Here is a 21,450-nt window from a genome sequence, read left to right as displayed (position 1 = left end):
AAATTTCATAAAATTTACAAAAGGTTTAAATAACTTTTTTGCCTTTTCAAGCTCTATTTATCGACAATCAACGAAGTGCCTTTATTGTTAATGTTTTTCATTGATCTAACTACATATATATTATAAATCGTTTTACGCCTATAACGACAGCTAGTGGCCTTCGAAGGTCATCGACGATTGTACAAGTGTGGGTCGGCTGTATAGTCATTGTTTGTAGGGCAACCTTCCTTTGTTTATAACAATTTATGGCCAAATATGTCATAAGTTATAGGACGCGATGCTTAAGATGCGTCCATCATGATGTAACTTGTGGATAAGATAGTGACTTCTCATTGTCTTGTCACGGAATTATCGATGACAGTTAATTTTTTATCTTTACCTGTATATTTTTGTACTGTCAGGTGTCATAACGTTTGTCATAATTTCGTCTTGTTAGTTCTGTTGGCGGGAAAATTAAATTTAATTGAATATTAATAGACAATAGTAGACATACATTTTAGACACACATTATTCACAACTAGCACACTTACTATGAGTTCTCTTTGTCGAAATAAACACAATACACAGACAGTTTATATAGTAGGTATTCGTTCTTAAACCTTCGCATATGATACTATCAAGGTAGGTACATAAATTAAAAAGCGTTTAGTTCTAAAATTCAAATTCGTGGTAGCAAACTAATAGTATTATTTTTTCGTATATAAGTATTTTTTTCAGTAATAAACCAAGAATACTTTTCATACAATGTTATATATTCGTATATAGAATCGAAGCAAAAAATTAGAAGTAAAACTTCAATAAAAAAAAGTTCCGCTCAAATACATTAAAACAAAGGAGATTGATATCTCGCTCACGATATGACTATTAATTAAGTATATAAACGACCTTAATGTAATAAAAATAAAGTCCACAATTAATTATAGCAACCATGATTCACAGCGACTACCGGTGAACAAAAAAGTTTCATCACTTAAATGCTGTTATTAAATAACAAGACACATAATTAACAAAGCATATAAATTGTGTGTATTATTCAAACATAGGTGTGGACTGCGGTACATCATTTTTCGTCTAAACAATCCGACTAAGCTAATTTAAATCCGACTTTGTGTCAATGACAGTCGGATTCATGGAAAAACGCTCTATATTATAATCGAACTCCAGTATAAATTTTGATCTTGATCATTTAAATATTTAATATCTCTGTGAGCAATGAGTGACTTTCATAGCCAAATATTTATGTCAAAGTTAAAAAAAAAAACATGCAGAGTTCGTTAAAGTGCATTTTCTATGTAACACTATAGCTAGGCTGTCTGTACTATTCCTTCGCCGTAATATTCTTGTATGTTTGCGTCAAAATACTGCTTCGGAAACTTTTTAGTATCTGTATCTTATCACGATATCAGCGGGTACTTGATATTTGTTATGTTATTGCTAAATACTGTTAAATATTTACTTTACTTGTTAGTTATATTTAGAAATTATTCTATTGAATATTATTGATATGAGTATATTTTTGCAATTGCCGTTTTCGTTGACTTTTGTGTTGCATAAGCCATTTTATATTTCCGCCGGACATTATTGATTGATTTGAAAGAAATCTCATAGGATTTTTTTATATTAGTTTTGTAATCTTATTGTATATATAAAGAAAATTTTAATGGTCATGTACTAGCCCAAAAAATTCCAAATAATTTTCAAATTTTACAAGACAGACAGACAGAGACAAAACAACATTATAATGTAAATAAACAATTTGTAAAAATGTAGTTATTTTGAAACTCAGTAGAAATAAGTTTAAGTTACTATTTAGTTTGTACATATGTACTACTTACTAGCGTGAATATTCTCTCATATCGTAATGTTTTCGTTTTCCTGATTTAAATTTCAATAATAGGAGAAACTTAGAATCATTGAATCGTATCTGCGGAAATGTTTCTCACTTTTACATTCTTCATTGTGAAGATCACTCGCATTCATTAGACAGGGAATAGAAGTGAGTTAATTTGAAAAAAAACCTAATTATCTTCCGTATAAGGTGCCACAAAACCATGAGAAATTGAATGTTATTTGTTACAACCTTTGTAAAACTCAACAAAACTTATCTTATCAATAAAAAGAAAAATCTCTATCAAATATTCCCGAAACAAAAAATTTTATCATAAAAATCCAATACTCTGTTGCATTAATGGTATATCTATGACGTCATAAACGTCTTTATAGTTCGAACTTCCAAGTAAAGCATCGTTGCGCACGCGCCGCTCAAAGAACGATGAAATTCGATACTGTCAACAAATAATCTTTGACGTAAAATTGAGATTTTAATGATATATGCACGTAATTACTTACTTGATCATTATTTTACAGCATATGCAAAGAAATATAATATAGATATGCATGGATATATAGCATTTATAAGATGTAGGTACCTACATATCTAGTCACATAAAAAAAATATCGCTGAACACTACAATGTACCTAAGAAAATGTGATCCTACGTCTGAAACCTTCTAAGTGCTTTTAATTTGATTAAAAATATAAAAGCCATAACTTATGTTTACAGAGATTAAGCAGTAGGTACTTCAAATGTTTACACCATAGCGTACGGTCGACAGAAAACATTTAAATGGCATACCACAGACTGTCAACAAAAATATTATTAATTTTGGGACAGCCCTAATAGATTATATGTAGCATTATTCTAATAATAAAAAAAAGTCAAGAATTAGATGAATTTATTATATTTTATAAATATTTCACACTAATTCATCGTAGAGCTCCTAATGCTGTCTTATTACGTAAACAATAGACATTTGATTTAGTCTATGTCTTACTCTTAGACGTCTAACATCTACATTGATATATTCTACGTTCTACATTGATATATATTTTTTTGTCGCGTCTTATACTGTGTCATACTTTTGACCATTAAAATTATCAGTATACTAACAAAGCAGATTACCAATTGTCTTAAACCTATCGGAGAGAACTAACCTAAAACCCCATAAGAATGTAAAAAAAGTCTATTTTACGTAAAGAGGCTAATTTCCTGAAGTTTCTTTTAATAAGTTTTTCTGGTAAATCCGTATTAATTAAAACGTATTCAATTCATCAACAATGGCTTATTTTCTTTTGCTCTAATAACAATCAGTGCACTAGCCGTGAAGGTCTTTAGACTTCCTAGTTTGATTGTCAAAATAAGATACTTTATGTAGCCAAAACTATAAAAACACTACAGTATACATAGTTATTCAATGTATTGGAATTTAATTATTTCTTTTAGTCCTCGAAAAGTATTTGTAAACCTTAAATTACGAGTTGTAAGAGTTATTTTATAATCTATACCAGCAACTTACATTTTGATGCATGTGCCTACAAGACGTTCGTGCAATCTATTATTACGAGATTTAACGGAAATATAGACTTCATCGCTTTTAATCAGTACTCCTACAGTAAAAACGTTTATAAAAGTTAGTATCACAATCACGTATGTAACGTTTAAAATTATTTTTAGAATAATATTATTATCTAGCATAAATTAAAATACGCGTTTTTCGTGACGTCAAGGTACGCCATCTTGTAGCTAATAGTAAAAGTATTTGAATAGCGTCATCTAGCAATGTAAAGTTAAAACTTATTGTATTGCCGTAGCTTTAGGTTGTTATATCATTGAGAATCATATAGATGGCGCTGCATAAAATATATTTTTTCACGAACAACAACGTAATTCCTCCTGAACTTGTTTTTAAGATATATTTTTTTAATTTAATCTTCTTACGTCTATATGAAGACAGAAAAACATGTACGATGAATTGACTAAGAACCATGATTTATAATTATCCCATATTTTGATTGTAATCTTAGTAGCTGCGGTGTCCGAGTGGTTAAGGAGATGGACTTGAAATCCATTGGGTTCTACCCGCACAGGTTCGAATCCTGTCCGCAGCGGGCTTTTTGTTACTCTCGGAAATTTTCAAAAGTTCTTGGTATTAAATTTTAATTTATACTCCAAAAAAAAATTGTTTTTTATAGTGAAAAAAATACTTGCCTATACAAATTAATTTAATTGAATTAACTAGAAAAACTACATACTAAAAATAAATTTATTATATTATATCAAAAAAACATATAATCTTAAAAAAACGTATAATCTAAAAAAAGTTCCTTCGAGCCGGATTTGAACCAGCGACCTATGGATATCAGTTCAACTATTTACATCTACAGTCCACCGCTCTACCAACTGAGCTATCGAAGGTTGTTAAAGGTATTTAAAATAATAGTATCATATATATATAAAGTGAAACCAACTAAAAACTTACGTAACTGAGACTAATAATGTCTGTCGCAAAAAATATGACATGTTTTATATGATATGTCAAAAAATAATAATAGTAGCAGCAATAATGCTTATAATAATAATATTATTATAATAAAAAAGGATAATTTTATTAGCGAATGGTATATTATTTATTGAAATGAAATCTATGAAGAAAAATTTTTGGGTTTAAATAACAAATTAATGTTATTGTATATAATTATTCATAAAATAATAGCTGTTCAATAAACTAATTGACTTTATTTATCTCTAAAGATATTTCCGTTCCATTTTATTTGCATTCGAGATATTTTAATCAAATCTATTTCCTAAAGTCTGTTGACCCGTGGAAGTTCAAAGGCTTTGTATTCAAACAACAGCTTAAAATATCATCTTGATATCGAGATTTATATTTGTTTTTGCTAAAATAAAAATGAAACGAACGCATTATTTTTAACGATTGTATGTGGTTTAGTTTTAAAAGCAATAAAGCTTGGAATATTTTTTAAAGAGAGTAACAATTAATTGCAACTTTATTAAAATAAGACAACAAAAACAGTCTAAACAGTCTTAAAAAACCACTACTATAAGTGGAAACAAGATACAGGTTAAAATATATTTAGTTTGTATATAATATTTGTATAACATAGAAAATTATTAACATAACCCTATTTTTTCAATATTTCATACAGCCGTGAGCGATGGCCTTAAAAAATAATATAAAATAACCCGTTCATACCGCTCTTTAGCACATTGACGTCATCAGTATCATGGTACAGCCTCCGGTATTGTCAAACACATATTTAATGACCAACGTGTGCAGTGCGGCACGCGCAATACCGTGATGAAAACATTTAACTTTTGTACTATATCAAACAATAATAACCCTTTACATCATAATAACTTGTTAACATTTGGTACGAACGAGACATGGTTGTTAGGACTTTATATTAAGCGGTGTCTGGGTGTGAATTTCGGCCGATCCTTGTATTCTAAAGCGCCTGCGCAAAAACGGTTTCGGGAGCGTATGTCAAACAGTCAAAGTAAGGCGGCGCGCCGGCTAGCGCGCTGGCCAGCCGTACGGCTCGTATCTCTCCCAAACAATAATTTAAGTCCGGGAGCATTTTCTTCAATAAAAAGATGCTCCCAAACGTTATTAATCATTGTGTGTTAAGGCAATATGTCAATTTAACCGCGTAAGTCGTGTGAACGAACACGTGATCCCGCTGCCCGTAGTGTCTTCCTTTGTAGTGTGATTGACTCTAGTGCTGTTGTTTTGATGAGGTGAGTAATATATAAGGTCGGAGGTTACTTGTGAAATGTCACGTTATACGTGATAAATGAATGCAATATGCGTCTTGTATATTATGCACGTGCTGTTTTGATTCAATCCGTAAATCATTTTTAAATTTTCCTTTCCAAGGCAATTTAAATGCAATTGCACTAGAAACGTTCAAAGGCAATTTAAGTGTTGTAGAATGATGTTATGATTATGATCTTTATTCTAAAATTGACGTATTCAGTGAAACGTAATTGATTTTGCGTTTTACTTCGACCTTCATTACGTGAATTCGACCCTTGCTATTAAGTTAGATAAAATATACGAAAGGCACGAAATTACATTCCTTTACCAGTAAGAATCAAAGGTTATGATAGTTATTTTTTGTCAATCGCTCGTTCTTTTAAAAGGTTTATAGCTTGAGTGCCTTACAGTTATTAGCTAATTGGCCACTTATCGAGGAGTGTCAACCGCCAATCTTCATTCTTCAAAAATCGGATCTTAAGTTGAGTGTTTGATGTTAAGAACTTGATAACCCTTGAGTATTTTAACATTCCCAAATATACATTTTACTGTGCAAAAAAATATACTCACGATGCAATTATTGTTAATTTTAATTAGTAGACTTACATTTCAAGAATGCTGAATAATAATTTTCCGGACACGACTCCTAACTATTAAAAATGAATTTGTAGGTTAGTTGTTGTGTATTTTTTTTAGAAACATTAATATACATGTATGTGCAGTCGCTTTAATCCATTTAATTATTGCGTGTAAAGAGCGTCATTCTTTGTTAGATTTAAATATCCATATAAGGTCAAATGATTCATGATGATATCTAAGATTCTCGGATATACTACGCTTTTTTTTATTGTTTTAAAGTATGTATGTATAAACGATTATCTTAGTTTTATTTTAAATGTTTTAATTTACTCGTATAGATAAGGAAGTTAAAACACGCTTATGTATGTATATCATCAGATATAAGAAATTAGTGCGTTTCATTATACCGATGTAAAGTCCCAGAACTAGTCGTTTAAAGTATGAACATACTATATAGCTATTACCTTCACAGTTCTTAAGTGGCTTGTTTATTTGGGTATTAATTTATAATATACAAATTTCAGTGGAACATAATATACAAATTAAATACTGAGATATAAGGAATCCAAAACCAAATACAATCCTGTTTAGCAATAGATCTAACTCCGTAATCGATTTACAGAAGCGAGTAATTTAAAAAATTACCCGTGCCAATAGATAAATTAGTTTTTATAATTCGACTTTTCGATATATGTATGTGAGGAGTCTTAATCTATTTCTTCATGGAATTGTTGCCCAGTAAAAAAAACTGAAATCGTTAACGAAAAATAAGTAGACACCAGTTAACTAATTGTTCCTTGGTATTGCCATTTTACATTATAAAATTGCAACGCCATTTTTATCTTAACGTCAATAACCCTAACACAATAAGGTGTATTGTAAAATTTCCTAGAATTATTATGTCTTAGGCTCATGAAACATGTAAAGAATTTATAAATATGAAGATGGTTATAAGATAAATTGTTGTAAGATTAAGATACGCGGATGTAAGCAATTAATTGTCTCAGTACAATATATTTTTTTCTAATTCTTAATATACTAGAAGTCAGAGCATTAAAATAATAATACTAAGGAAAATTTAATGTTTTAGAACAGTTTTTTTTCTCTCAAACTTATTTAATATTTGTTCACATGTACATATTTTCATATAACATTGCATTCGTTATGAAAATATGCTAATTTATTTGGGGAATAAAGAGGGGTTCGTGGTTCCGTAAAGGTTTTATAAATCAATCCTTTGTTACCTCTGTCTAGACGGATTAGATAATTCCGCATTAAAATCTTGTACCTAGACTGCTTTTATCTATAGTCAAGTAATTACTTTGTTTTTTGTTACGCCAAATGATGCAAATAAAGGAAATTGCTTACTCGAAATAGTGTGTTGATGTGAAAAATAAATGATTAAATAATGATTTATGATCACTCATACGCATTTTAGTGTAACTTTTCGAATGTATAGGGTATCCGTTGTTGTCCTAGGTATTATAAATTTGGTATGTAAGTCCAAACTGTATTGAATCTATTGCGGTTAAAATCTTCAGCCTGAATGCTTCACAAAAAACACAACTTTAAAAAAAAATTCACACAAACCAGCCAGCACGTGATGGCCGTCTAATTTGAAATAATGTTTTGCTTTTAATTCCCTATTTGAACATAAAGAATGTATATATAAATGCAATTGTTGTATGCACCGTTTTACATTTGACGTTGCGTGATTCATAATTGCATTATAATGGTATTAAAATCGATGCGACACTCGAAAAGGTTTTAGCCTCAACATGGCAGGCATTTGTAACCTTCGCTTTGGTGAAGGTTACTATTCTTTTTACTACAAATATCTTAATAATAAAAGAGATTGATGACAAAGTGGGTACATCCTTTTATTCCTTAAGTTATTTAGTGCCAAAGGCGAATAGTTACGCCAAGTCTTTGTTCGTTGGAAATCTGAGTTCCGAACTAAAGTTCGAGAGCGGCTTTTACAGTAGCCATGTTTTGAGCGAGGCATAACCATAAGAAATATATTTATTTCCCTTTATATAATAAGCTGATGTTATTAAAAGTGTCTTCTATCGTTGTAATGTTTCTTCCAACACAATCGTCACGGTTAACAGATCATTTCATTTCTAGCAATTTACTCGACTTCATTGGTTCAACTCCGCTCAGGATGTCATAAAATTCCGATGTGGGTAGGTCGATGTTTTCATCTCTGTGTGGGGCTTAACAGTAGATATCTTAAATAGGTTGAATATGATATCAGTACTATATTATTTACTGGTTAAATTTATTTTTTTATAAATTAATTACATTTTTTTAGAACACAATAATTAATTATAAATGCATTAATATAAATGATCAAATAATTTTATTACAATTTCTAGCTGCACACTAATCGCATGGTAGAAGTTTGTCGGGAACTGTTGCTTTGTTTCTGAACAAAATAAACTTAGTTTGTGTAACAAAAGTTTCCTATACATAATTGTAGTAGCATACTTCACACATTTATTTATCGGAGTTTGCTTATTTTTCTTTTGTGTTAGTTTTATTTATAGCGAAAATATATGTGTTCGAAATAAAAGATATTTCTCATAATAATTGTGAGTTGATTAAATTGGTGAAAACTAAAACTTATATACAGATAACATATAACTATTGCGTTTATATTTATATTTTTTTTTTATCCAGAAAAAAGGTTATTGTGTCAAACAAGTTTTTTTTTTGTGTGTAAAAATAAATATGACCTAATTAAAAAAATGTTTTAAAAAGGTTTAGAGAGAGCTGTTTGTAGATTCTTTCAGTTAGAACATATTCCTTAAATATAATTATACTGCGTCCTGTCCTGAGTTTTAAAGCTCCCTGTGATCCCTAGGAGGTAACTTAGAAGTAGCCAGTAAGAGCTTGATCAGGAAGAAAGGAGTTGCATCTCAAAATACTGATGAAAATGTTCTCAGATCTTCAACTGATAGGTACATCAATAATCACATATCGAACTCTACCTGGAATGATAGACACAACGAAAAGCCTGCTTCATTCCCTCCAGGTGGACTGCAACTCGAGCTATCTAATATAAAGACCGTCTGAAACTCAACTTATTAAGTGACGGAAACATATAAAAGCTCCAATGTACATATAAATACAATGCAAACCTAAATATATTAAACAATATCACAGACAATAAAGTGAAGGAAGAAAACGCATTATATTTATGTTGAAGTAATTTAAGATTATATAATATATTGTGCAGATTTCTTGTGTCAATTGATTTTATTACTTTGATAAACGACTTAAACAGTTATTTATTAATCCCACGTTTTTCTAGAGGTGTTGGTTCATTTACTTCTTACGTCATCTCTTGTTGTTTTTCAAAGATAAATTCATTTATTGCCTTTTCATTTCAAATGAACCTGACTAATATTCGTTATTTAATACATTTTTATCGAGCACTTTGTAAGTTATTGGTGTGATTTTTTTCAGAACTTGCATCTTAAATGTCACATTTTCGTTTTGGGCTTCAAAGTATCTATCAAATACGAGTATATATGTATGTACTTGTTAATGGAAAATATATTTATACTTTCAAGTAAAGGAAGTTGGTAGAGTCTGGTGATGGTTAAGAAACTGCAGCTCAAACATAGGCTGGCTCGACGTAGGAAGTACCACTCTCTCACTAAAAATCGGCGTGAAGTAGTCTTTCATGTCTGCGGTTTGTCGCATGAGTGAGAGAGCCGATTTCCCTTTTTTTTTTACCTGCCCTTTCCTTTCCTGGTATGTTGATGTGTACAATGACCTTCTGTCCTGATATAAACCTACGTCTTTTTTGAGGTGTTGAGCGTGTTTCATTATAATGGGAACCAGGTAGACCCTGCAATTGAGGGTCGAATTGGGATCCTTCCCTACCCCGTGCCAGCGAAACACAATACTCGACTTGCAGTCAGATCAAGGGCAATGCTCTTTGACAGGATGGTTATTAGACTCTCAGCATCCTTCGATTCTTCCCTCCACCACAGGGGCTGTAACCCATATTAACACCATGGCGCACATGTCCCTGGGCGGCTGTTATAAACTCCCAACAGATAGGCCGTCTGCCCGTTTGCCGCATTTCCCATTACAAAGAAGGTAAATAATTTGGCCTGTAATAAACTAAATGAAGTATCCTTCGCCAGAAACCGATGTAATATGAGAATTTAAATAATATCATTTCATTTAATTGCATATTATCATGATAAATCTGTAATTTATTCGTTTCGGTGCTGAATTTAATTTTTACACATTTTTTTTTTTCAGTTAACATTTAATTTCCACAACCCGTTTTATAAAACGGAACGACTTCTTTATTTCCTTTCATTGTTTTCTTTTTGCATTTGCAGCTCATCATTTATTCATATTTTTCAATTTCTTTAAAGTCAAACAATTTCTTGAAAGAATTATTTCTTGATAGAATTATCAAGAAATTGTTTGACTCTGTCTGTTTTCATAATATTTTAGTGGAATATTGTGAATGTTATAGAAATACTTTTTCAAATCAAGTTCGAAGTAAACGCTTGGTAATTACAAACATTAACGGATTCGTTACACACATCGCATAGGAATTTTATAGCTCTTCAGTCATCCCTTACAAAAGTTATGGAGGGAATTCAATGGTGATGTCCTTATGTTATAGCAGGTATAAAAGAAAAGGAGTATAACAGTGACCTAGTTGATGTTTTGTTTCTATTTTCGTCCTAAATTTGCAACCTGAACAATTCATTCGTTAGATTCTTTTTGATATTTTTTTATTATACTTTGTAGAGTTCATTCATCTGTAACTGTAGGGCCTAAATTTAAAACTTCTTTTTAAAAATTAGCACCACGAAGAATTCCTTACATATTGATCATATTTCTTATAGACTAAACAACATTTTTTTATATCTTGCAAAGCTTGAGAATAAGAAAATAATTAAGTTCGTAATAGGTAAAAATTTTGCACCCGGAATTAATCCGTAGCTGTATTAGGAAGACAAAAATCGTTTATCTATTTTTTCTTACCTTTATAGGGCTAATAGATTTGTACGGGACTAATGCAATCTCCACGTTGCTATGAAGTCAACGTTGTATTTTGTCATTTATTTTCTTGGAGCCAATCATTGGTTCTACATGAATAGCTGTTGAATAGACATTTGATTTACTTTTGTATCTGTTCTTTTTTGTGTTAGTTTTTTGTTTAGATTTAAAAACTCATTATCTTTATTGAATCCTACAAATTATCAGGTTGTTGTCAAAGTAATCCATCGACGTTAACACACTTATATCAGAACCGTTATATAGAATATTTTTTACAATCTGTTATTGATTCTTTGAGATGTTCAAGCTTTTTTTCTTTAATTTAAATAATTGTGTGTATATATCTGTATACATCAATAATTTCTTCATATCGATTGCTGGTCGATTACACATAAAACTCGTCATAACATATAATATGCATTATGCGTCGAGATCAGAGCGACATTAAAGTCAAACAAAAATATTTCACAGCTTTTCTTCATCGTGTCTAAGATTTTCGCTAGTACGCATTTAAATAATACTGATTTTCGGTTTTACCACGCGTTTTATCAGCTATACTTTGCTTGGTTGGTGTGAAGTATCTGAAACGTTGGCGTTTCACACACTTCACACCAACCGTGATTCAGAAGAGATGGAAGTGTCTGTAAATACTGTACTGTAAACACGAAAACTATAGTTTTATTTTAACTTTATGTAGTATACATCCATAGTACTAAAATCTGAACTACTGTTACGATCATACTTTTCTTTGTAATAAAATTCATTCGACTATACTTGTTAATTTTTAATCAAATATATTTTTTTATTTCAGATATTTCGTTGTACATAATGCTACTGTTTCCTAGAAATCTATAATCAGTAAAACGTTTCTAATTACTATTATCTTAATTTTATTGTATCTTTATTTTTCTCCTATGTCTGAAGCTTTTAGCTTATATATTTTTAGAATCCAATATCTATATGCAGAAAATTTTTAAAAATAATTGATTGTACACTGAAATATAATTTGATATTCTATAAAATTACATTGTTTTGACGTCTTGAAAATGTCTATGGAAAATATATATGTAAAATTAATTTAAATTATATTCTGTTATTATTATTATAATTTAAAGTTGTCAGTTCGCCGTGTAAGCTATTTATTTATTATATTTATATCCAAAAATAATACTTTATTTTGTCTGAAGTCAAGGAATATAAGATTCCTGCAATATGTAAGCAATGAGGCGGGAGAGGCGACAGACATGTCAGTAGTTCGACGTACATGAGATTTTTGCGGACAGATGAATCTCCAGATAACCAAGTTAGAACCTTTTTTCTTAATGTAATATGTAAATATTACGATTTAAAAATTTCAGGTTAAACAACAAAAAAAAAAATACACATAAATGTAATAACACTTTACATGTAAACAGTTTGAATTTAAAATGCATTTTCTATATTACTTTGCTATTACAATAGAAATGAAAATGGTTTGAATTTTAGTTTAGTTTTAAACTTGGGGATCATTGTTTTTTAAATATAATGATGTTGGATAAAGAAAAATCAGAAAAGGCCAATAATAAATCGAACACAGCTGATTGGTATTTTACAAAAATTTAATATTATTAGAAAGTATATTATATCAAGCAAAATACTTCATAAAGTATATAAAAAATCAAATGTAAAACAATAATAGTTAGTTACATTTCGGATTTGTATTTAAATTATGTGTACATAAGTATTTTAAATAATACATGTATATATCGGATTTATTACGAATTCATTATTTTTAAGACAGGACGCCAGCCTCGCTGACGTCACTAATGTCACTTGTTTCAGTACGTTCCAGTACGTTCCAGATATTTTAAAATGAAACTTCAATCCTTCTAAATGTTCTTGTATTTCTCGAAGGTTCTTCATAATCACATTCTTTATGATCCGCACTCGCTGAACTCTGCAGTCGGATGTCGTGCGTCCAGACGTCATATTTATACCAGAATTCAAACATAGTTCTATTCTCTTTGATTTCGTTTTACTTTTAACAATAGTAACGACGACCAATAAGTTGTTATAATAATTGATGACAGCCTTGAGTTATTTTCATGTTGCATCCGTCATTGAAGCTGCTTGCGCCGATATATATAATACTTATCTCCTCGCCTATAAAAAATCAATTTTTTTTGTCGTGCTATCTTCGGACCCATCTTAAGATATTTACATCTTATGCATTAAGAACAAACTGGCCCGAACAAATGAATTATGACAGAATGAATTACACTCACATAATTTCACCTCGTCCACCCTGTGACTGAAACTATTTAGGCCTTGACTTGAAAGATGCATTTGTATACAGCTAAGTATTTTTAAATCAAATGTGATACAAGTAGGAAAACATATTTCGACTTATATTTTTAATAAATATTTTATTTTGAAACTTATTTTGTTTTTTTTTTTATAGATACACTATACGTATAAAACGTGCTATATTTTGATGAAACAATCCAAATGTTACCTTAATAGTATTGAAAATTAAACCGTGTTAAATGTTATTGTCTGTGAAAGTCAGTGCGACATTTAACGAATAATGTTAAAGCGGAAACACGAATAAATTGATATCATTATTTATACCTTTTAAAAATGTTATATCTTTTATTTTAATATATATTGTAATATTAGAAGTGAAATTTTATTAATTTTCATATTTTTTTCGTACATCTATCGTATGTCGCATTACATTCGGCTGCCAAGAGGGGATAGTGCTAGAGGTTTTGGAGCCATAACAAATATTGAGGTGCTATTAGGTGTCAGCTGACCTGGTAAGCGTCTATATTCTCTTATTATTGTTTCAAATTCATGTCTTACTTACTCGTGCTTGTGATTTTTTTTTCAGTGTTTTAAATAAATATTTTGCTCATTGTCAGTTCAGTGGCTCTATTATCTATGTTTGTATTAATATGTCCCGCACTCAAATACGCAAATTGCAAGTTAATTTCAAAAATATTATTATAACGTTTTTGTCTACTTAAATTGAGATAAAAAATCACTTGAATTTTAAATTTCGAAAAGTTCGAAATAACGATTCACTTGTATCGTAGTATTATAAAACCGCGCTTATATTATATTAGTGTTACTGTAATCACTGTGATGAAATACTGTGTGTTTTAAATTTTCTTTAAATGACATAGGAAACTAGTGCAGTATAAATTATATTTAACAAACTACCTACATGAGAAATCATATAACTCGATTCATTTAAAGTACATATTGAATAACAAACGGGAAAAAAAATTGAAGTGCCTTTCATCCAGAAGTTCTGATAGAGTATATTCGATAACAATTCCATATAAATTGATTTAGTGGATCTTGAAAAAAAAAAATGTCAAAAAATTCGGTTTTTCTTTATAAACTAACTGTGAAACTGTATTTAAGTATAATCTGTAAATGAAAGCATAACATATTATATCAGTTCGAAAACGTTTTTATAATATACAGTTATAAATACAAGGACATCCGAGAAGTTCTCGTTTCTGGCAGAAAGGTTCGTTCGTAATGGAAAGCACGTCGTCAGCACAATGTTACATAAAAATATGTAACTTCATATTGGACAGTAATGGAGTGGCTATTTGCCGCGTTGCGGTGTGCCGGATGCAGAGGTGACGTCACTGTCCGGTCATGTGAAACACAGGCAAATTTATATAACACGTATATGCATTTATATGTATATACACATATAATCCATGTTCTGTTTCCTTCATCCAAGTAGCTGTGAATAATCTTATTTAGTAATATTTACATATACATAAAACGGAGCTTGAGTCCAAGTGAAATGTAAGTTCGGGATATGAAGTAATTATTGGACTAGGATATATCATAACGTACAAGGCCAATATGGCATGTTTACTGAAGCTTGCTGTACCCGAGGGCGTTTTCAATCATTCCCATTTATTGTCAACCGAGGCTGGCTTTTGTTTTGCAGATGCTGACACGCCGCGGGGCCTTATTTGACTTCGAGTGTACTTTTTGCTATATTTCTATTCTTAGATTTTTCATGTTGGAAACATTGTTATTTTTTTTTATATTAAGAACATGTTACTGCATAGTTTTGTGTTGCCTCAACAAAAGCGTATGAGATGTTTGTTTTTTTTTTTTTTAATTTTGTTCTATTTCCTAGTCAAGAATTATCAAAATAATTGAGATTTTTTTAAATGATCTTTCTGTTAGTGAACTAAATTGAAAATGTAGGTACTATTCTGACGTATTTAGAATATGCTTCGAAATAGCGTTGATTAAAGATAAAACTGCGTTGATAAGAGAAATTCATCGAATTATTTTTCCAACTGCGATAGAACTTTTTCTGGAAATATAAGCACTTAGTAATCACGGAATTGAGGCCACATTGGCATATAAAACGCGACTGAACCTGTGATTACCCTCTAGACCATGATGAGCCTTTCTTTCCTGAGTGGGTTCTCGTATGTACGGGAGAATTCAATTCAGATAAAAATTCATCTTTATTTATGTGTTTAACCTTATAATATAGAAATTGATATAAAAAATATTTTTTTCTATCATATTAATAGTTCTTTGGATGTCCCAGATTTTAAATAAAAATTTGCGTGTCATTTCATCAGTGTAAATGTAATGTTGATACCCACGTATAAATGACATTACAAAAGCGCGGGAAACCATAAGATATGTTTGAATCGATATGGGTCTTGTCGATAACCTTAGTAAACTGTTATAAACCACAGGCCCAGTTCACTAATAGCGACCATTATTTATTTGCTCCAGATACGTGAGGTTCACTTTAAAAACGCTCGCAAGTAATACAATCGATGGAATTTCAAATTTCCGTACTTCGTAACTATCAGAAACAGAATTTTTTAGATACACTAAGGACGACTAGCTCATACATATCAACCATTTATTTATTTTTTTCAAAAATTTTGTTTATAATCGGACTTTGATTTAACACATTTGTAATTTGTTTTTCCTTCAACCCATAATAATAACATACAAGATGACTAATGTATAAATTTATGACAAAACCAGCTCCTACTAATTAAAAGATTTACTTATATTTACATACAATTTTTTTCCCGTGACTCCGTCCATGTAACATATATAGTACATACATATAATAGTTATCAACGTTACAGCCTTTTCCTTTTAAATGACCTAGGTACCGACTGCTACGTCATCTGCCGGACTGATATGTGAGTTTTAACCTCATGGGGCGGCACCCATATGCATAAAAAAAATCATTCAAATCGGTACAACCTTTAAGAGGAGTTCAGTGACATTAACGCGTGCAGTAGTAGTAGTATATATATATATATATATATATATATTTATATATATATATATATATGTGTGTGTAGGTATAACTGTTTGGTCTTAATTTTGTGTACCAAGTGGACTGTGATATGAATTCATAAGATTCCAATATTAAATAATACTTTATGATAAATTTGAACGTATCAAAAATAAAAACTTTTTTATTAATCTTTTTTTTTTTTTTCGTAATTTTTTTTCAACAAAGTTTATATTCCTATTAAAAAGATAAAGGAGGGAGCTGCTTTAAGTACTATAATGATTTATATTATTGTTAAAGAAATATAAGCTTTACAATTAATGACTACGTATTAAATTAATCTGACCCACTTTAATTTAATCAAAGTAACTTTTCACGGTTATTGAGGACAAGGTGCTTTTTAACTTGAAATGATCATAAAATCCCTTTGAGTAACAATTTAAAGGAATTGTATTTAAAATGCTAGGAGTAAAAGTATTGTAACGACATTTCATGTATTCATCTTAATTGTGACTTCGTTACAATGTCGATAGATCGACAGAATTGAAAGAGATAAATTTTGTCTTATTCGAAAATGGTCCTTTTAAGCTATTACATAGAGTACATATTTCTTGTAACAGAAACTTCATTGACATATATACATATATTGAGATTTTCATTTACTGACATTGAAAATCATTAAAAACTAATATCAGTCTAGATCAAAATATTCTTCCCAAATTGTATCTTTGTTAGCATATACATGTTGTACAGATAATTTATCGATGATGAAATTTTACCTACAACTCTAGAGACAGTCAAGAACGGAAAAAAAATAATAATTTTATTCAAAATTACAATAATATCTCCATTAAAAATATAACTAGAGGAAATGTTGTAAATTCTTAGCATTGTACTGTTAATCTCAATATGAGTAATAGTTCCGTTAATACCAATATTTGGAAATGTTATTGACTGAAATATATATCGTGTCGCTATCCGTTAACATCAATACGTGCTGGTGAGCTGGTACAGGGTTATACTGATACTTACACCTCTGGTACTTACCTAACTAAATCGCTGTCATAGCTTCGATATCTTGGAAACCATTGATATAAATTCATCATAATAGTTTTAATACCCTCCATTACAATTCATTCGTTCGATATTTAAAAATTAAAAAAATTATAATCTTATATTCTATATAAACAGACCAACAGATGAGTTTTTAATCTGTTTTTAAAAACACTTCAGGCCATTAAAAGAGTCTGTCATTAATTTTGATGAAAAAAAAAATTATCTCCACAACACTGTCTGGCTACAGAGGTTTTTATTATGACACTTAAAACAAAACATTTTCGTAAAATAAATTCATATCTCTAGCAAAAAAATGCTTTTTTTTTGTGTTTATGCAATTAGCACATAGTCGGACTTATATCTTATCCATCATAAATAAATAAATAAGCCATTTATTTCTTGCTCTTACATTGTCCACATTGTGAAAAAAATAATGACAATAAATCAATAACTTTCAAAAAACAAAAAAAAAAATATTATCATGTACATACATACAACACGACCAGCCCATCTCCATTTTGTTTTCGTGCGTACTTTAGTGCATCGGTCGCTTTGGTGATCTTTCTTATCTTAGTATGTCTTACTTTGTCTATTTTTGTTACCCTCGACAGGTTATGATTTTATTTGTGGCTTAAGAGGAGAACTGTGTTTGGCACCCCTATGTCAGACATGGTAAGAGACTAGATTACCTTTATTTTGATGTCTATTGGCATATTACTTTTGAAAATTTCTTTAAGGTATAAATGTTTGTTCCATGTTGATTGCACTTTCTTTCTATTTCTAGAAACTTATGAATTTTTCTAAGTTTATGTACTTTTCAATATGTTCTAATGGTTCTCCGTTGATTATTATGCGTTTTTTAAGCTGTTGTTGGTCATTATCTTAGTTTTGGTTAGGTTCACATCTTGTCCGACGTTGGCACTGCTTTGGTGCAGAGACTCTATCATGTATTGCACCTGGTCGACCGTGTCTGATTGAAGTACTAGATCGTCTGCAAACGAGATGACTTAGATAATTAATCATACTTTATTTGGAGTGTAGCCTGCACCAATCCAACTTACCAATGATATTTTTTAGGATTCATACAAATAAAATTGGTGAAAGAGGATCACCCTATCTTACTTCTCTTTCGATGGGAAAACATGGGCCGAGGAAGCCGAGTTTGTGCCTTATTGTTTTTGTATATACTATGAATGGTTTTTATGTATGGTTCTTCAACTCCTTGCTCTACTAAGCTCTTCCATATGCTGTTGGGTGAAACGTAGTCAGACTTTTTGCTACTCAATAAAGTTATATAGAGAGTCCTATGTTGTTCTTGATATTTTTCTATGATTACCTTTATTGTGTGGATGTAGTTGATTGTTGAGAATCCTTTCGGGAAGCCCGCTTGTTCTTAAGGCTGTTTTGTTTCCAGTATTATAATTATTCTTTTGTCAATAATTGTAGAAAACAATTTGTAGAAGTAGAAGGGTAGTGGGCTGATTGGTCTGTAGTTGGCAATATTTTTAGAGTCTTCTTTTTTATATGATGTTTGTTTCCGACCGCTGTGTGGGTGGTTCAGAATGTTCGAGTATCAAGATGAATAGTTTAGCTAATGGTGCTGCCAAAAATTACCTTAGCAGCTTTCAGTACTTCGTTTGTGGTTTTGCCGGAACCTGGACTTTTTTCTATTTTATGGTTTTTTATTCACTGTATAATTTCAATTTCTTTGACCTCCATAAAGTCTTTAAATGTACCTTTTTTATTGTTTGGTGTTGTTATGTTGTTATTTTTGCACTAAATAGATTTTTATAAAACTCTGTAGCAGTCTTTACAATATCCCTTCGTTTATGTATATCTTCGTCCAGATTTTTTAATCTTTATATCCAGCTATTATTTGTTCAAAGTTCTTTAAATGTTTTTCGTGCTACTTAGCTGCAGGTGTCTCATTATTGTATTTATTGATTATTTTGTACAGAGCTCATTTTTCATGGAGCGAGTTCTATTTTTGGTTGATTGTGGAACTCCTCTTCTTTGTAGCAGTTTTCCTGTTATCTGTTGTATTATGTTGTGTTTAACATTGCTTATGTTTTTTTGTGCAAGTTTTAGGCTGTCAGAAAAAGCCTTACTAAGTTAATTAAGTTTATCGTAGCAATGTTGTACATTTTCGTTTACTTGGTGACTTGCTGGCTCAAATAGTTTTAACATAAGGTTGTCCTTATACTTTTCTATTTCCTCTTCACTTCTAATTTGACTTCCTTATTTGTTGGTCAAATGGGCTCTGCTTAATTTGTGTTTAGAGAGATTTACAGTTCCTCTGATGGCACGATGTTTTGACGGGTGATTTAGATTTAAGACTTCAAGATTTGTAAATTATTTCGGTTTGTTTGTGAGAATATAGTCAATCTCGTGTTTATGAAATCCGTTCGGTGACCTCCAAGTCCATTTTCGGTTTAGTTTTTTCTTAAAGCAAGTATTTGACATTGTCCACTTTTTTCGAGCGCAAAGTTTACAAGTCTGTGGCCTCTATGGTTCCATGTGCCATATCCATTTGTTTCATGACCAAATGTTCTTTATCTTTAGCTGTCCCCTACCTTACCGTTGAAGTCGCCAATAATTCTGTGCTTGTGCGCCGTTTTTAGTGCTGTCTCAATTAACTCTTATAGGTCATCAATTTCGGTCTCTTTTACATCAGCCGTAGGGAAGTAGAGTTGCAGAATGGATATCTTGTGGCCTCCTATGTCTATGTTGAGTATTGCTAAGCGCTCTGATTTGCCGATGCAGCTTTCTATGTTCTTTTTTTTATTTCCTTATTTATTATGAAGCCTACTCCATATTTCCCTGCCGTTTTTCCTATATAGCATAGTATAAAGTTCTCATGTTCTTTAATTTCACAACCTTGACGTCTTGCTTCGGAGATTCCTTTTATATCATAGTTTATATAACTTAAACATTTTTCTAGTTCCAATAAATGTGCATATGAAAATAGAGTCTTTACATTATACGTTAATATTTTTAGTTGGTTTTTATGTTTGGTAATTGGAATTGTGGTTTCTTTTGGAGGGTTTTGGTCATAGTCCTCCAAGGTGAACAACCGGGTTGTAGAATTTATTTGAATATTTCATTATTGAGTCTGTGTGGAGATGAGCAGCTAGTTGCTAAGCAGTTTTGGTGGTTTCCTCATTTAATGTAGTGTTTTTATTTATTAAAAAGTTTAGCGTACTCGGTTTCGTTACCCCTTCTGGGAAGCTGTTTGTTCTTTTCACCAAGGGGTCTGTTGCGATTAGTTCTTTTTATTAGTTAGTGTGTTTCTATCCTTTTGTATGTCCTCAGTGGGTTTTGTTTGTGAGGGAAAAACTTTCTTTTATATATTTGTTTAGGTATGACCAGTTTGTCATAGTTTAGGAAAACCATGTTTCCCTTTTTCTCTGTCTATTTTTTACTGTTCTTATAATTGTCTTCTCTTCTCTAAAACTTGTTTAAGATAGTCTTCTTTCATAAAGTAGCTTGAGTCTTGCAGTGCTCTTTTTGTTTCAAGATTTCGATGTTTATGCCCAGGTTCAGGACAGTTATCACTACCGGGCGTGGTCTATCGCCTGACTTCCAAAGTTTTTTATTTTTTGTATGACATTATAAGATAGTTTGATTGAGAAATATTGTAAATGGTTAGATTTGAGTATATTTTTTTCTAAAGGGCCATGTGAAGATTCTAATTCTTCGATGCCAAAGAAAACTATATTTTTTTGTCTCGCCTGCTTTTCTAGTTTTAAGATGCTCTTCTCCTGATTATCTGCTACTGCAATTATTTGATTGATATTTTGTGTAACTTGTTCTGTCATTTTTTTCCACTTTCTCGAATCGCTCTTTTTTGATCATCTAATTCCA

At 30.7% G+C, this 21,450-nt stretch overlaps 1 protein-coding gene and 2 non-coding genes across 3 annotated transcripts in view; 2 read left to right on the top strand and 1 right to left on the bottom strand.

The window, feature by feature from the left end:
- The first annotated feature begins 3,866 nt into the window (after window positions 1-3,866).
- Trnas-uga (transfer RNA serine (anticodon UGA)) lies at window positions 3,867-3,948 on the top strand. The gene has a single exon. It is a non-coding gene; the product is annotated as a tRNA-Ser (tRNA).
- A 214-nt stretch (window positions 3,949-4,162) lies between these two features.
- Window positions 4,163-4,255, bottom strand: Trnay-gua (transfer RNA tyrosine (anticodon GUA)). The gene is made up of 2 exons: window positions 4,219-4,255; window positions 4,163-4,198 (listed from the first exon to the last, which is right to left on the bottom strand). It is a non-coding gene; the product is annotated as a tRNA-Tyr (tRNA).
- Window positions 4,256-5,207: 952 nt separating this feature from the next.
- Window positions 5,208-21,450, top strand: part of LOC116771126 (protein split ends) — a 43,749-nt gene continuing 27,506 nt past the window's right edge. The window contains exon 1 of the mRNA XM_032662854.2: window positions 5,208-5,599. The gene's annotated coding sequence lies outside the window, so the exon portion shown is untranslated. The remainder of the gene's footprint in view (window positions 5,600-21,450) is intronic.

The sequence above is a fragment of the Danaus plexippus genome, chromosome 17 (genome assembly GCF_018135715.1).
Source record: "Danaus plexippus chromosome 17, MEX_DaPlex, whole genome shotgun sequence".
Classification (NCBI taxonomy): Eukaryota; Metazoa; Arthropoda; class Insecta; order Lepidoptera; family Nymphalidae; genus Danaus; species Danaus plexippus.
This window is presented reverse-complemented; position numbering and strand designations above follow the sequence as displayed.